Source organism: Pan paniscus, chromosome 1 (assembly GCF_029289425.2).
Source record: "Pan paniscus chromosome 1, NHGRI_mPanPan1-v2.0_pri, whole genome shotgun sequence".
Lineage (NCBI taxonomy): Eukaryota > Metazoa > Chordata > Mammalia > Primates > Hominidae > Pan > Pan paniscus.
Window position 1 is genome coordinate 171,863,028 of NC_073249.2, and position 17,637 is coordinate 171,880,664.

Consider the following 17,637-nt stretch of genomic DNA (forward strand, 5'->3'; position numbering starts at 1 on the left):
GGAAAAATATAGGATAATTTCTTTCATGAACATAGATACAAATCCTAAACAAAATATTAGAAAATTAGATATAGTATGCCATTGCACTCCAGCCTGGGTGACAAGAGCAAGACTTTGTCTCAAAACAAAAAAAAAAAAAAGAAAATTAGATGTAGTAATACATACATAAAAAGAATATTACATTACAACCAAGTTGGTTTTATTTCCAAAGTGCAAGGTTGATCAAGCAACATGGGGTGGGTGTGGTGGCTCAGGCCTATAATCTCAGTACTTTGGGAGGCCAACGTAGGCAAATTGCTTGAGCCAGGAGTTCGAGACCAGCCTGGGCAACATGGAGAGACCCAGTTTCTACAAAAGATACAAAAATTAGCTGGGTGTGGTGGCATGTGTCTGTAGTCCCAGCTACTTGGGAGGCTGAAGCGAGAGCATCACCTGAGCCCAGGAGACTGAGGCTGCAGTGAGCCATGATTATGCCACTACACTCCAGCCTGGGCAACAGAGTGAGACCCTGTCTCAAAAAAAAAAAAATTAAGCAACAGAAATCAGGGTTTGTCAACCTCAGCACTATTGTTACCGATGGAGGCTGTCCAGGTTCTTGGCATCTTGAACAAAGAATTGGACAAAACACACAAACAAAGAGAAGAAAGAATGAAGAAATTTTATTGAAAATGAAAGTACACTCCACAGTGTGGGACCGGGGCCCTGTTACAGAATTTTTGGGAGTTTAAATACCCTCTAGAGGATTCCATTGGTTAGCTGGTGTACGCCCTATGTAAATGAAGAGGGTGAAGTAAAGTTACATAGTCATTTACTCTGCATCTGCCCTATGGAGAGGATATTTCCTGTCATAGCTGAAGCGTGAATCTGCCTTATATTCCCTGCCTCCAGACCCTATTTTCCTGCCTCATTTCCTCTGTAAGAGATGTGATCCCCATAAATCTTCATGGAAGGCAGAGGGACCAATCGTCTTTTTTCTGTAACTGCTTCATGCTGGCTTGCGGCATAGTCCCTACCTGTTAAGGATGACGGAACTCTCTCCCTGCTCTGTCTAGTGGAGGCAGGGTAGCTTCTTGATGGTCAGGGGTGGTGTCTTCACCTGGAACTGGCTGGAACCTTTGTTGCATGATCATCTAAAGCTTGGTGGTCTCTAGGAGAGAAGAAATGAATTTGGCTAAAAGATTTAATGGGAACTTCAGGGGGTGGATACCTCTGTTGTCAAGAATGTTTGCTATAGAGATTTGCAAGAGAAAAAACAAAACCTGGTCTGTTCTAGAATCTGTGTTTCCTTAAAGTCTTAGCACAAGTGACTCCATTTTTGTTTGGTTTGGTCTGTTGGGGCTTAGTGCATGAGCTTAGTCCAAAACAATAGCCTCCCAGAATTTTGTTTAAAATATTCCCCCTTTTTGGTCAGGTTCTCACTTAGGTAAGAGTGTGACCAAAACTTAGGGCCTTAGCACCACTCTCAGTTACTATCATTTTTGGTTTCCAGTCTCAGCCCGTCATTCATGGGTTATGGTGTCTTCATGGTTGCACATTTCTTTCAGCTTTTGTCATTCCAGTTGAAGAGAGACCATATGACATTCTAGAGATGGCTGCATGCAAGCATTTAAAACCTTTGAGAGAATACAGCACACCAGGGAGACTATTATTATTACTATTGGGAGGATAATACCAAGAATTCAGAGTATGCTTCTTACCCAAGGTTCCCATAAACCAAACCTCCTAAAACCAAATAGATCAAAGGTTGACTTAAAGAAGCAGTTTCGTTGTTAATCCACTACAGCTGAATTTCTGTAATACCAGATGTTTTCTCCATAGGCCATGAGTGCCAGCAGCTGCACAGATACATCTCTGTTCAGCCAATTCTATTGTAACTTTCACAAGAGAATTTAGTTTGTGTCCTTTACAGTAGAATTTGCTATAGAGCCTATCATGAGGGATACATTTTTAATCATTGCTTCTTTTACTTTAAACCATGGGAAAAAGACCTGACAAATGATGCCCTTCTAGAAGAATGAAGGCCTCCTGGCAATGTTCTCTTTAACCCATGATGTGGGTTAAGAGGAATGAACCAATGTTTTGTTTCTGACTGATTATGAGGCAACATATGTACCACTAAAGTTTCTCACCTACTTTGGGCCTTCATCTTTTATCTATCAAAGTATAAGTTTATTCTTGTATAAGCCTGGCTGCAAACTCCTTCACAAATAAAAGTACACCCCATAAGGTCACACAACAGACCTCTTTTCTACTTCTATTGTTCAGAGAGGCATAAGCAAGGGAAATACTCATAGATGAGAGTTTCATGATAGTAGAAGTCTTAATCTGTGAACTTGGGAAAAGCTATTTACATCAAGGATGCCATCCTCCTCTGGGGAGAAATCTCAAGGGTTCCAATGGGTACACAGTTCCAAGAATATGGAGATACCCTTCTCAGTTGTGAGATTATGAACCCAAAGTTCAAGGTCCCGAAGTTCTGTTGTAGTGTGGATGGCAACAACAGTTCTTTCTCTGATCTTCCCAAAAGATTCAAACCATAAAAAGCTTTCTTTACCCAGTGAAAACACACTGTAGCATAATGATCTGCTGTTATAACATCAGCCCTCTTGCATGGGAAAGCTTTTATCAACCAGAAAATATGCATTGATAATAACAATTGAATGAAATTCCTTTATAAGATGTTTAAATGGCCCATCAGGTTACCAAGTGTACCGATGCTTTAACTGTTTTCCGAGGAATATGGGACTAAACATTGGTTATAAACTATTTTTGTAATTTGTAAGTTACCACACCAATGTATTTAATTTGGATTATTTTATCTTTTCCATGATGAGTCATGGAACGCAAAACTTTTAATAATAAAATCTTTAAGGACTCAGGGAGGACAAGGTGATCATCCTGGTTCTCCAGAAGGCCATGCTTAATTAACATTAGACTAATATCCTCTTGAGTGCCAGTTGTTTTTCTAAATCACAGCACTGATAACTGATGGATTATCATAGGTAATTCGACTTAGACCGTGAAGTTTATTCAAATTGTATATCTAAACAATTTCAGTATCAGCTGGTTTAACATGAAAATCTGACAAAGTATTTTCTTGGTATTTAATTACTTTTTTTTTCTACTTGGGTTAGTAGCTTTATAAAAGGAAATTTGGTTATTTCTGTGGCTTACTATAACTTAACGTAATAACCATAATTATAATTGATTGATAGAATATACTTAGATGTTAGAATTTTAGAAATCTCATACAATTTTGGAACATATATTAGTATTATTTACAAAAATGTAACCTAAAGAAGATTGGACATCATTCTGGCAACCCCATGTACTTAAACATGTTAAATAACCCTGTTTACCTCTTTTCTGGATGTTTTCAGGGGCCTCTGATCCATCTAAAAAGCCAGGAATTAGAAAGACAATTTTGAAACTAAATTATTTATTTGGCCAAAATGATGACTCAGAAATTTTAAAGAAGGAAAAACCTTTTATAACCTTTGACAAAAAAACCCCACACATTTTACTGTCCTTACACACCTTGCATGTAAAACTGTTTCTAGCAGTCTTAATTGCATGTTATAATGCTGGCTCTTAGCAATTTTAATTTTAATGTAAAATCTAGTAAGTTATGTTAATTATGTGCTAGGTGCTAATAAGGTCTGATTATTTCCAGCATAGCTAGGGGTGTGGCCAACTCCACATGTCCCCAGGCCTTACCTAGTAGTAAAGGAGGTGAGTTAAACAATTTTCAAAAGCCAAAGAAGCAGCTTATGACCTTAAAGCATTTAGCAAACCTAATATTTGAACATAATTTGGACCACATATTTACATTTGAAGACATTTGTTTTCTACTAATAATCATTAAAATCATCTTTATTTCCCAAGAATTACTCAAGTCACATGAATTAAATAAAAGGCATTGCACTTTTTACTTTTCTGACAAAATATTTGATGTAAGCTCTTATTATTATTAAACCAATTAATTTAAAACCTTGTAGAGGAAATAAACAGTGGCTTTTACCTTTCATTTAACCAGTTTGCACAGAGAGAAAGAGACCAGAGACTGACTGGTAAGAAATTCTTACCCTTTTGCTGGCATGCCAGGTTTCTGGGCTCTCTCTCCCTGAGTAGCCCTGGAGACCCTGCTTGACTGGATGCAAAAAAACACATTGCCATGAATTGAGAATATTCACAAATAGTTTATAAATTTTGGAGAAATTAGGCAAAGAGAGAGAAATATGTCTTAAATTCTATTTACGAGAGTATACTCAACACACTTAAAGTATCAAGAACCCTAAAATCTAAAAAGTTAGTTTAAGGTTAAAAGGCTAGTGTGCTCCATTAATTCCTGCGTACCTGACAAAGGTCGCTTAGGAATTCCAGATAGATGAAACAAAGGATGACTTGCTAGAAATGCATAGGAAACAAAAACAACTATTCACAGAACGAAATAAGAGCCTTCCACTAAAAACTAAAAAAATCATGGTTTGTTTTGTTTTGTTTGTTTTCTTGAGATGGAGTCTTGCTTTGTCACCCTGGCTGGAGTGCAGTGGCACGATCTTGGCTCACTGCAACCTCTGCCTCCTGGCTTCAAGCTGTTCTCTGCCTCAGCCTCCCAAGTAGCTGGGATTACAGGCTCCTGCCACCATGCCCAGCTAATTTTTGTATTTTTAGTAGAGACAGGGTTTCATCATCTTGGCCAGGCTGGTTTTGAACTCCTGACCTCGTGATCCATCCACCTCGGCCTCCCAAAGTGCTGGGATTACAGGCATGAGCCACCACGCCAGGCTAAAAAACATCATGGTTTTATATATGCATACATAAACAAAATCCAGTGGAGAATAAACAGCAAATAAATGAAAACTAGAAGCAAAAATTAATAAACAGGAAAACAACCCTAAATCTTTTCTACTTAATTTACTGTGGAAGCTACAGTGTTATACAGAGCTCCCCCACCAAAAAAAAAAAAAAAAAAAAAAAAACCCACATCATACATCCTGTGCAATTAAGAAATTCACTTTAGGCATGTGACCAATAAGTACTCCAGTGCCGGCACTATCTACACAAACAGTAAACATAGTGTGAAGCAATGCAAGTGTGTATGTGAAATTTGGCTCCACACTAAATCTGGCTTCATGCTTAACTACATTAAAAAAAAAAAGAATTGCCAAACTGCTGACGCATTTTCTACAATACTTCTTATTTTATTTTAATCAAGACTAAGAGCTTTAACTACAAAAATGTTAATTAGCCAAATGTCTCCAATTCTTTATCAGGTTTTAAAGAATATTTTATTATCTAAACTTTTTCCACATTTTTCTCCCCTACTACTTAATGGTTCCTTACTACATTGTTTCATAAATAACCTTTTCAAATCTGTAATTTGAACTAACTTTTGGATAACTTCTGAATTAGACAAAATTATTCTTTTTCTCACTAATAACCCTTTTGGGCACATTTTGTACACAGAATTATGTGTTAACTAGGATTCTTATGCTAAAATTTTAGTGAAACCCTAAAAAGCAAGAAATCCTGAACTATTAGATATGGGCATTTATAGATAAGAATAATTCCACAATTTTAGAAACATATTTCCCCATATCACAACCCTTTCGTAATTGGAAATGACCCAGATATTAAATGAGCATGAAAAATAACTTTAAGATTTTAATTTATGCAAAAAGTTTACCTAAAACATTTATCCCATTCAGTACTCAATTCTTTCACTTTTAACAAGGGAGGCATGAGACATTAATTAACATATGTAAAATGAACATTGGTTCTGTCTGGAAAGGCAGGACAACTCAAAGAGGGAGAGGGGACTTGGGGCTTCCAGGTCACAGGTAGGTGTGAGATAAATGGTTGCATTCTTTTGAGTTTCTGATTAGCCTTTCCAAAGGAGGCAGTTAGATATGCATTTATCTTAGTGAGACTTTGAATAGAATGGGAGGCAGGCTCAAGCAGCTCCCACCCTAAATCTTCCCTTCAGCCTAGTAATTTTGGGGGTCCCAAGATATTTTCGTTTTATAAATTACTCACATTTGTCAAAAGAAAGCACACAAACCAAGATTATTTTGTTTTGGCTGGGTTTATAGTTTTATAACCTTCCATGCCAAACACGGACATCTCAAAATATCTAGCAAAGACAAACATAAAATTCAGACAAAAAGTATGCTGACAGTTCTGAATGCATTTTTACTTTTATTCCAATAATTTTAAAGCTAGCTTGCTTAGTAAAGTTGTACTTAAGTCATGTGAACTTGAAAATTGCTTAGGCTTATTTACTTAATTTATAAGCACTCTTTTACTTATAAGCCAATTTGGTAGACACAACATGGAACAATAAGTGTACATACAAATAAACACATATAGACATGTATACACACACAAATGAAGATCCAATAGCTTGGAACCTTAGCCATGAGATAGCAATACAAAAGACATGTATATACCCACACACAAACAAAGATCCAATAGCTTGGAACCTTAGCCATGAGATAGCAATGTTGGGAATGAAGTTTTTGGTGTTGCAAAAGCCCAGCTAGCTCAGTCGGTAGAGCATGAGACTCTTAATCTCAGGGTCATGGGTTTGAGCCCCACGTTTGGTGCCAAATTGTTGTGAATTAAGATTTCGGTGTCACAAAAAAAAAAGAATTAATGCAGGAACAAATGATCTCTCAGCAAGGCGAGCTTTACTTTCTGCAGAAAGGGTGCTACTCAGTAGCTGTCCAGCCACAAGAGTATACTGAACAAAGGAGACAGAGTTATTTATAATCTGATGCATTTACCCTACTGCTGTGTCCAGTTTCCATTGGCTGGAATAGGACCTCACATTTTACACTTTACCCGATTGTGGCTATTAGCTTAAAACTTTCTTAATTAGGTAAGGGGAACAGAACAAAGAAAGAAAAGGAAGTTGTCTAGGGATAGTTAAGGAAGAACCTCCAAATAAGGAATGGCATGCACTATGGGCTGGGGCTTGCCTAGTTCTGTCCAGGTATGCCAGAGCAAGCTAGGACAGCTGATTTGGAATATATATAAATACATATATATATCAAATATATATATGTGTATATATATCAAATATATATGTATATATATCAAATATATATGTGTATATATATACACACACACATATGTACACACTAATAGTGGTTAACAGTCTTATAAGAAGAAATTATGACTTTTTATAATCTTTGAAGAAGAACTTTCCCATTTCTCACGGCAATACAAAGACATGTATATACACACACAAACAAAGATCCAATAGCTTGGAACCTTAGCCATGAGACAGTAATACAAGCTCATCGGTTTTACTTTGTTTGCACCAATAGATAATCCAATGAAGGCTGTGAACCAAAATTTCAGGTAAGGCAGTCTCCATGGCAATTTGATTTTTAAAGGCCGAATTTCCCCAGACTCCAAAGAGTGCTGGGGCTCCAAACAGCACCAAAGGAGAGTGTCACACATTAACCAGGCTCCCTGCTTAGAACAGCAGCACAAAAGCCTGGATACATGCAATACCATTCCACTTTCCCATTCAACGGTAAACTCCAGATTCCAATGTTGGGTCCAAACAGCATTGCAACTGTGAGAGAAAATTATAAGGAGGGCTTATTACTAGACCTCAGAACCTCTGCCAAGAGCATCCCCTTCAGGGAGGTTGAGGTCTGTAGGATCCCCTGGAGCATCTGTCCTCCTGTGGGGTCCAATCTTAGAGTATTACAAGTCTCTGACCTTAGGTGGGCACGGGTGCCACTTTGCATGCTTTCCCTCCAGAGCCTACTATGAGCTTTCTCTCGGTACCTGGGTGTAATCTCCGACTTTTAGCATCCTTATAATTTGTTAAGGCCACGCTTTCCCATGCTTCCCATTCCATGAACTTTAATGATAGGAACTGGAGGCTGGGTAGGCTTCTTTTGCCCTTAGCCAGTTGAATAGGGGAAGGAAAGAATTTAGCATAAAAAAATGGTTTAAGTCACCTGAAACGTGTGAGTTTGCTCTGTACTGGATCACACGTAGGGACCAGGGACCACAAGCAGAAAATATTTTTTTAAAAAAGAGTCCTTTCCCCTTCCAGTTAGGGCAATTATTCCCATTCACTCCTTGGCCTTCAGGCAATACCACGGAATGACCCCAGCCAATTGCCCTCAATTTCCAAGGAGCTACTAGGAAATAGTGGCTGAAAGACTGAAAAAGAAAGGGGGAAGAAAAAAAAACAACCCTGGTCCCTTAAGCGAACCGGGTGGTGGCAGTTAGGCACCTCCATATGGGAACCCCTTAGTTTCACCAACCATGGCCAGAAACCTGCAGTTGCTTCTGTGTTTAGGCATTGTCCACCAAGGGTCTTGAGTTGGAAAGGAAAAGAGAGAGACAGAGACAGATTCCCCTGTATGGAGCAGAAAGAAAAGGGAAAAGGAGAAAAACAAATCCCAAACTTTGGGCCTAACTTCTCCTGGAATTTCTCCTGGCAGGCTCACCAAAATATGTTACCGGTGAAGGGTGTCCAGGTTCTTGGCATCTTGAACAAAGAATTGGACAAAACACACAAACAAAGCAAGGAAAGAATGAAGAAATTTACTGAAAATGAAAGTTTACTCCACAGTGTGGCAGCGGGCCTGAGCATAGGGGCTCAGGGGCCCCATTACAGAATTTTGGGCAGTTTAAATACCCTCGAGAGGATCTCACTGGTTACTTGGTTTATGCCCTATGTAAATGAAGAGGAGGAAGTAAAGTTACAAAGTTATTTACTTGGCATACACCCTATGGAGAGGATATTTCCTGTCATAGCTGAAGTGTGAATCAGACTTATGTTCCCTGGCTCCAGACCTATTTTCCTGCCTCACTATTGGATCATTCTTTGTTGTGGAGGGCATTTTCTGTGCATTGTAGAAGGTTTAACAACACCCCTGGCTTCTATGCACTAAATACCAATCACACACACACACACACACACACCCAGCTGAGTTAATAAAAAATGTCTCCAGAAATTGCCAAATGTCCCCTAGAGAGAAAAATTAACATCAGTTGAGCACCACTGATGAAAGCACTGATGATTATCTCATTAACAGAAAAAGTAGAAAAATCTATAAGATTATTTTACCAGATGGAGGAAAAGCATTTGATAAAATTCAACGCTGATTTATGATTTTTTTAAGAATTAGCAGTCTAGAATAAGAGGAAATATTTAATCTGATAAAAGGTACCTACTTTTAAGCAAACATTTTAAATGTCTGTAAGCAAATATTTTAATTAATAGTGAAATATCGAAAGTTTTCCCACTGAGATAAGGAAAGAGACAAGGATGTCCACTGGCATTGATTGTATTACATTTTATTGGAGATGGTCGCTAGTGCAATAAGGTAAGGAAAATAAATAAAACCAGGAAGAAATAGGACTGTGATTATTTGCACATGATTGTCTACCTAGCAAATCCAAAAGCATCTGTAGATGAAGTTAGCAAGTTTACCATATACAACTTCAATAAACAAAAGTCAACTTTTTGAAATAAGCCCCTAATAAACAATCAGAATATAAAAGCAATGGGGACTATAATTACCTATGTCCTTTCCACCTCACTGGGCTGCTGTGAAGGTCACATTGGATCATTCCAGGTTAAAATGCCCTGAACATCAGTGTTTCTGAGGACAGAAGGGAGGGATCCCCACATCTTAGAGTCCTGGGGAAGGAACCTGAGGCTGGGACTTGAAGGACAGAAAGCAAGGAGGAACAGAAACCTCCAAACTCCAGCTCTGCTTGCCTCTCCAGCCTCCTCCCTGCAGCCCCCACCTCACACTCCATGACTCTGCCTGTTGTTTCCTTACCTATGCTGTCTTTGCCGGCCGGGCACTTTCCTGATGTGTCTTTGCACATGTTGTTCCTCCTGCCCAGAATGCCTTTCCCTCCTCCTTATCCAGAGAACTCTTATTCACTCTTCAAGACCTGACTAAGATGTCCCCTTTTTGTTGAACACTTACCCACCTTTCCCAGGCAGAGTTAGGTGTCCTTCAAGTTTCCCCATGATGAGCCCCTCAGTTTAGCAAGCATGCATTTCATGTCTCCTGGGCAGGAGTGAGATTCAGATGAAGCAGACAGTCTCTCTCCTCATAGGCCACCCTCCAAACCTCTATGCTCTCCCTCTTCCTTTGTTGGCTCACCAAATGCAGAGGACCTGAGGCGGGGAGCACTCTGAGCCCTTGGAGGGTGGCAAAGGTGGCAAGGCCGTTAGATGGAAGGATCCTGAGTCCTTGAGTGACTGTGTGGAACAGGATTCTCCCCACACACCATACCTGATTTTTATTAAACTGTGATGTGAGTGAGTAATCTCCAGTGTGGTAAGTGTTGAGAGCGGAGGTTATTTGTTAGAGCAGGCAGTGTATTTACTCTAATACTCCTGATGACTGTCCTGACTCCAAGACCAGACAGATTAGAGTGAGGAGTGAACTGAGAGACAGCTGAGGGCCTAGCAGGCTTGGGCCAGGAGACAAGGAGGTCAGAAGAGAATGCCCCACCAATGGTGCTGAGGTCTTAGAAGCTTCCCCACAGCAGAGGTGACCTTGCAAGAATTACTTCCCCACAATGAGACTCTGTATCCTCATAAGCCAAATGCGGGTGAGCGTGCCTACCTTGTATGAATATTAAGAGCTTCACGAATTACATATGTAAAGTGCTTCAGAGATCATGCTGCCTTATTAATGTTTGTGTCCCTCACTCTCTATTGCATCTCTACTTAGAGGGCAAAGTAAGACAACTGGAAGAGACACAGAACAGCCTACACTTACATACCAGTTATTATATAATGGGCACTGTTCTAAGCACTTTACAAAATAAACTCATTTAATTCTCAGAGCAACCCATTTTACAGATGGGGAAACTGAGGCACAGTAAAGTTAAGTCACTTAACCAAGTTGACATAGCTTTAACAAGAAGTAGAGCTGGGAATTGAACCCAGTGTGGCTTCAGAGCACATGCTCACGGCCACAATGCTATACTTCCCAGTGGGGAGATCCCTGTTGGAAAGAGACAGAGAGAGCTGCTGATACCAGGCATCTGAGAACTACTAGAGCCAAACCTGACTTCCAGCCATTCTCTGGCTTGGCAGAATCGAGGAAAAGCCAGGCTCACTTGGTGTCTCTCTCCAAAGAAGAAAAACCAGACTAAACCTTGTGCACAGAGGTAAACCCTTCCTGGGAATTTTATTCAAGGAGAGGTACATCACGTGGTTCCTGTCCAGGAGGCCCTGAGTCATCAAGTGGACAGTGACTCCTGTTATGGTTTTGCAAAGGCCTAGACCTGCAGGAAACCATGTGACATTTGGAAGCACTTGGACACTGTTTTCTTGTAAATTCCCATGTTGGAGTTCAAACTGTGGCCTCCATTCACCAGGACCAGCCAACCTAATGCCAAGGTGTTAACAGATCCTGGCCAGGTATCCTGTTCTGTCTTGGAGAGCTGAAGTCAGGACACTCAGGATGCGGCCCTAGACAGCCCACACATTGACTGTGAGACCTAAGGGACGTCACTCACAATTCTATGCCCAGGGAGGACCCATCCTCAAGGGAGACTCCTACAGGCTGCGGGCACCTGAGACAGCCACAGCATCACCTTTATCTCTCCCTTCCCTCCAGCATGCATGGGGGCAGGTGGGGAGTGTGAGCTCTGTAAATGTGGCTGGAGGAATCCAACCAAGGTGGCAGTGCAGGGCTGGGTTCTGGAGGCTCTGATAAAAACATTTTATTAATAAAATACAGTAGTGTTCCTGGACCCCACAACTTATCCAAAGTTAGCCTTTGGGTCAGGGGTTTCCTCAGTATTGTCCTTTTGTGGTCTCCAGAAAGATGTTGCAGGAAAGGGGTCCCAATCCAGGCCCCAAGAAAGGGTTCTTGGATCTCATGCAAGAATGAATTTGGACGAGTCCATACAGTAAAGTGAAAGCAAATTTATTAAGAAAGTAAAGGAATAAAGAATGGCTACTCCACTGACAGAGCAGCCCACCAAGGGCTGCTGGTTACCCATTTTTATAGTTATTTCTTGATGAAATGCTAAACAAAGGGTGGATTATTCATGCCTTCCCTTTTTAGACCATATAGGGTAACTTCCTGACATTACCGTGGCATTTGTAAACTGTCACGGCGCTGGTGGGAGTGTAGCGGTGAGGACGACCAGAGGTCACTCTCATGGCCATCTTGGTTTTAGTGGGTTTTGGCCGGCTTCTTTACTGCAACCTGTTGTATCAGCAAGGTCTTTATTACCTGTATCTTGTGCCGACCTCTTATCTCATCCTGTGACTTAGAATGCCTAACCATCTGGGAATGCAGGCCAGTAGGTTTCAGCCTAATTTTACCCAGCTCCTATTCAAGATGGAATTGCTCTTGTTCAAATGCTTCTGACAGTACTGCTTCTGTTTGCCCTTACTTCTCCCACGAACTCTATGATTTTTTTTTTCTCACATGTGTCTTAACTCAGGACAAGAGAGGAATGATTATTATCCCCATTTCCCACTTGAAGAAAACTTGGTTCTGAGAGGCTAAATTGAAACCACCTTTGCAAAATTTTAACTGAGGAAATTATGACAGTGAAAGAAATCAGACCTAACCGACTCCATCTTGCTTCTAACCTTTAAGCTGTCCTTGTTCATTCCTGGGCGTAGGCCGAACTAACTTTGGGAAGGAATTCAGCTCATGGCTTGACTCTGAAACAAAATTGATAATAGCCCTTTCCCGAAAAGACCTCCTTCTCACCTGGGGACCAGTCTGCCCGTGCAGGACTAACAAATTAGCTATAAGATTAGAAATTACCGTTTAGGGAGTCATGCAGTCTCTGACTCCAACAGTCTGAACCTCCCCAAATTGCTCCTGGGGATAACATCACTATTGTAAAAGCTAAGACTAGTGCTTGAAATATTTTGCAGACCCTGCACTCGATGGATCAGCTGACACCACCCAGACTGGTAATCTGGCTCAACCAGTTCTGCCATCCCACCCAGGAACAGAAAACAGTAAGAAAAACTCACTTCGACCCCCTAGGATTCCATCTCCAATTTCACCAACCAGCACTCCCCACTTCCGAAGCCCCTACCTGCCAAATTATCTTTAAAAACTCTGATGCCGAAATGCTCAGGGAGACTGATTTGAGTAATAATAAAACTCCGGTCTCCCGCACAGCCGGCTCTGCATGAATTACTCTTTCTCCGCTGCAATTCCCCTGTCTTAATAAATCGGCTGTGTCTATGCAGCGGGCAAGGTGAATCCACTGGACGGTTGCAAAATGACTTGCCCGAGGTCTCACCGCTTGGTCAGAGTCCGGCACTATCGGGCGGCTGGCGGATGCCATGGGGTTGTTGAAGGAGGGCCTTTATTTATTCTTGGAATCCTACCCTGTTTCCCAGGCTGCGGGAGGGATAGTTGCAGCATGGTAGAATTGAAAACAGCACAGCCCTTGGGTCAGTTTCGTAACTTGTGAAGGCTAAGTCAGGGTTCTGTTTGTTCAGCAACACAGCAAGAATCCCAGCTTTGTCACAGGATGGGAAAAAATACAAAAAGCCTATGAGCGCCACCTAGTGATGAGTTCCGCCATCACATGTCTAATTGAGGAGTTGCGGCAATGGAGGACATTGTGCTTCCCAGGCCCCGTGAGCCACAGGGGAAAAAATCCACGGCTGCGTCCTCAGGGCCAGGGGCTCAGCCCGCCAGGCTGTTCTCAGTCGCCCGCCTGCAGCTCAGAAGGCTCACAAACGATCGTTCATGGCCCGGGGCCGAGGCACCTGGCACTGTCAGGCACTCTCAGGCACGATGTGGTCAAGCTGCCTACTTGGTGGTTCCTGCCATGCCCTTCCTTCTCCCTCCTTCTTTCAGGGTCCAGAACTTCAGCTTTCACTCATTCCGCAGCCACTATGCCAGGCTCTGTGCTGAGCACTGGCCGTCTGGCCATCTGCCAAGGCTGATCCCAGGGGCAGCCATGTCCTGTGCTCCTGCGAGGGCCGCATCCCCCTCCCTGCTCCAGCTCCCTCCTCCCAGTTCCACGAGCCTAGCTATGACATTCACTTCCACCCCCGGGGATCCTCCTCGTCCTACACCCGGCCCCACCATTACCACGCCTAAATAACTTGTGCATCCCTCCCTTTCTCTCCCTCTTGCTCATTGTCCTAGTTCAAGCCACTAATATGTCTGCCCTGGACAGCTTCAAAGCCCCCCCACTCACAGGCCTGCACCAGCTCTCCACACCGTGATCAGAGTCAACCTTTTGGAAGGGAAATACGAGCAATGGAAATTTCCTTGTTGAAACACTCCAGGGCAAGTTTCCAACTCCAGGACATGACTAAAAGGGAGGAAAATAGGAAAAATGTACAAGATGGATATATAAAGGGAATATAAGAACTAATATATATGACCGGGCGTGGTGGCTCATGCCTGTAACTCCAGCACTTTGGGAGGCCCAAGCAGGCAGATCGCGAGGTCAGGAGTTCGAGACCAGCCTGGACAACATAGGGAAACCCCGTCTTTACTAAAAATACAAAAAATTAGCTGGGCGTGGTGGCGGGCACCTGTAACCCCAGCTACTCTGGAGGCTGAGGCAGGAGAATTGCTTGAACCTGGAAGGCAGAGGTTGCAGTGAGCCGAGATCATGCCATTGCACTCCAGCCCAGGTGACAGTGCGAGACTGCATCTCAAAAAAGAAAAAATGTAAAGAAGTTTTTTTTAATTTTTAAATCATAGTCTTACTATATTGCCCAGGCTGGTCTTGAACTCATGGCCTCAAAAATCCTCCCACCTCAACCTCCCAAAGTGCTAGGATTTCAGGTGTAAGCCACCACACCCAGTCATAAGGAAGCTATTTTTTTTAAGTGCCCCGTGTTTGGCACCCAGAAGATCTTTAATTCATAGCCACTAGAACTTTGCTCCTCAAGGTGTGTCTGGAGACCACAGTCTCGACCCCACCTCAGACCTCCTAAAGCAGGATCTGCTCCTGGGCCAGCATGTGCAGGGGAGCAGAGGGTGAGCTCCAAAAGAGCAGGCCCTGCCCTGTCACCTCAGTATCTGATATGGTTTGGCTGTGATCCCACCCATATCTCACCTTGAGTTATAATAATCTTTACGTGTCAAGAGTGGGGACAGGTGGAGCTAACTGAATCATGGATGTGGTTTCCCCCATACTGTTCTCATGGTAGTGAATAAGTCTCATGAGATCCGGTGGTTTTATAAATGGGAGTTCCCCTGCACACACTCTCTTGCCTGTCGCCATGTAAGTCATGCCTTTGCTTCTCCTTTGCCTTCCACCATGATTGTGAGGACTTCCCAGCTATGTGGAACTGTGAGTCCATTAAATCTCTTTCCTTTATAAATTACCCAGTCTCAGGTATGTCTTTATTAGCAGTGTGAAAACAGACTAATACAGGCCGGGCACGGTGGCTCACGCCTGTAATCCCAGCACTTTGGGAGGCCGAGGCGGGTGGGTCATGAGGTCAGGAGATTGAGACCGTGCTGGCTAACACAGTGAAACCCCGTCTCTAATAAAAATACAAAAAAATTAGCTGGGCATGGCAGCGTGTGCCTATAGTCCCAGCTGCTGGGGAGGCTGAGGCAGTAGAATGGCATGAACCCGGGAGGCGGAGCTTGCAGTCAGCCAAGATCACGCCACTGCGCTCCAGCCTGGGTGACAGAGCAAGACTCTGTCTCAAAAAAAAAAAAAAAAGACGAATACAGTATCCCACCCCAGCCCTCACCTGGCTCGCAGGGAATGCATGAGAAAGAACAGAGGAAAGAAGGTACATATGGCAGGGCCTGTCCCAACCATGCCTCTTCTAGGCTGGTCCCTGTGCACCCCAGCGATGTAGAACCACCCTGTCTGGCAGACTCAGTGGGTTTGTTGTGCAGACATTATAACCTTGACGTCATTGTGTGCAGGGCAGACAATCTCCACGTAACCTGGAGCAGCTGCAAACACACTAAGAAGCCACCAGTTTGTTATGAAAGCTTTCTCATTAAGAAGGCAAGAATAAAAAGCACTGTCATTTCTCCTTTCCAGAAACCAAGGAAGTGCCTCACCCCTTCTCCCCATCACTCCCTGCCAAGTACTCCTTTTCACCCTCTTGGGTCCTTTCTCTGCATTACTTCTGTCTGGTAGTAAGGGGAGGAGGGCTCTCTTCACAGTTAAAAGTATACAAAGTCTTGGCCGGACGTGGTGGCTCACGCCTGTAATCCCAGCACTTTGGGAGGCCGAGGCAGGTGGATCACAAGGTCAGGAGATTGAGATCATCCTGGCTAACTTGGTGAAACCCCGTCTCTACTAAAAAAAATACAAAAAATTAGCCAGGTGTGGTGGCGGGCACCTGCAGTCCCAGCTACTCAGGACGCTGAGGCAGGAGAATGGCGTGAACCCGAGAGGCGGAGCTTGCAGTGAGCCGAGATCACGCCACTGCACTCCAGCCTGGGCGACAGAGCAAGAGTCCGAAAAAAAAGACTCTCAAAAAAAAAAAAAAAAAAAGATACAAAGTCTTTAATGACAGTTGTCTAAGACTAGGAGATGGGAGGGTATGGCAGTTGAATGGGGTGTGTGTGGTCTCCACCACATAGTTTGCTGTGTAACCCTGCAAGCCACTTGCCCTCTCTGGGCCTTGTTTAACTCTGTGGCAAAATGAAAGCAGGCAAGGATGGGCAGGCTCTTCTTCCTCTCAAAGGTCCTGATTTCGAGGAGCCAGGCCCTGGATCTGTTCTGCGGCTAGAAACAGGCATTGTGGTCAGACGTGCATTTAAATGTGATTCCACCCCTCACCAGCTGGGCAATCCTACCAGTGATACACCTTCACCTCTCTGCATCTCAATTTCCTCTTCTCAGCCGGGCGCGGTGGCTCACGCCCATAATCCCAGCACTTTGGGAGGCTGAGGTGGATAGATTACTTGAGGTCAGGAGTTTGAGACCAGCCTGGCTAACATGGTGAAACTCTACTTCTACTAAAAATACAGAAAAATTAGCCGGGCATGGCAGCAGGCACCTGTAATCCCAGCTACTCAGGAGACTGAGGCAGAGAGAATTGCTTGAACCCAGGAGACGAAGGTTGCAGTGAGCTGAGATGGCACCACTGTACTCCAGCCTGGGCAATAGAGAAAGATTTTGTCTCAGGAAAAAAAAAAAAAATCAATTTCCTCTTCTAAATTGGGTTTGAACAGCGCCTACATCTTAGGGTGGTTGGGAGGTCTGTATGTGCCCTTTTACTGCAGTGCCTCCATCATAGGAGCCTGGAGTTTGTTTCTCTTCTCCTTAGTTTCCTAAAATGAACACTAAAGTTAGCTTTGAAAATCAATCCCAAAGGCCGGGCGCGGTAGCTCACGCCTATAATCCCAGCACTTTAGGAGGCCGAGGCGGATGGTCGGAAGTTCGAGACCAGCCTGACCAACATGGAGAAACCCGGTCTCTACTAAAAATACAAAATTAGCCAGGTGTGGTGGCACACGCCTGTAATCCCAGCTACTCGGGAGGCTGAGGCGGAAGAATCGCTTGAACCCGGGAGGCGGAGGTTGCGGTGAGCCAAGATCACACCATTGCACTCTAGCCTGGGCAACAAGGGCGAAACTCCATCTCAAAAGAAAAAGAAAAGAAAAGAAAAGAAATCCCCAAAAGCTCTTAGGGTTGGGGGAGGGG

General features: G+C 43.2%; 1 non-coding gene across 1 annotated transcript; it reads left to right on the plus strand.

Annotated features, from left to right (window-relative positions):
* The first annotated feature begins 6,535 nt into the window (after positions 1-6,535).
* Positions 6,536-6,608, plus strand: TRNAK-CUU (transfer RNA lysine (anticodon CUU)). The gene has a single exon. It is a non-coding gene; the product is annotated as a tRNA-Lys (tRNA).
* The last annotated feature ends 11,029 nt before the right edge of the window (positions 6,609-17,637 follow it).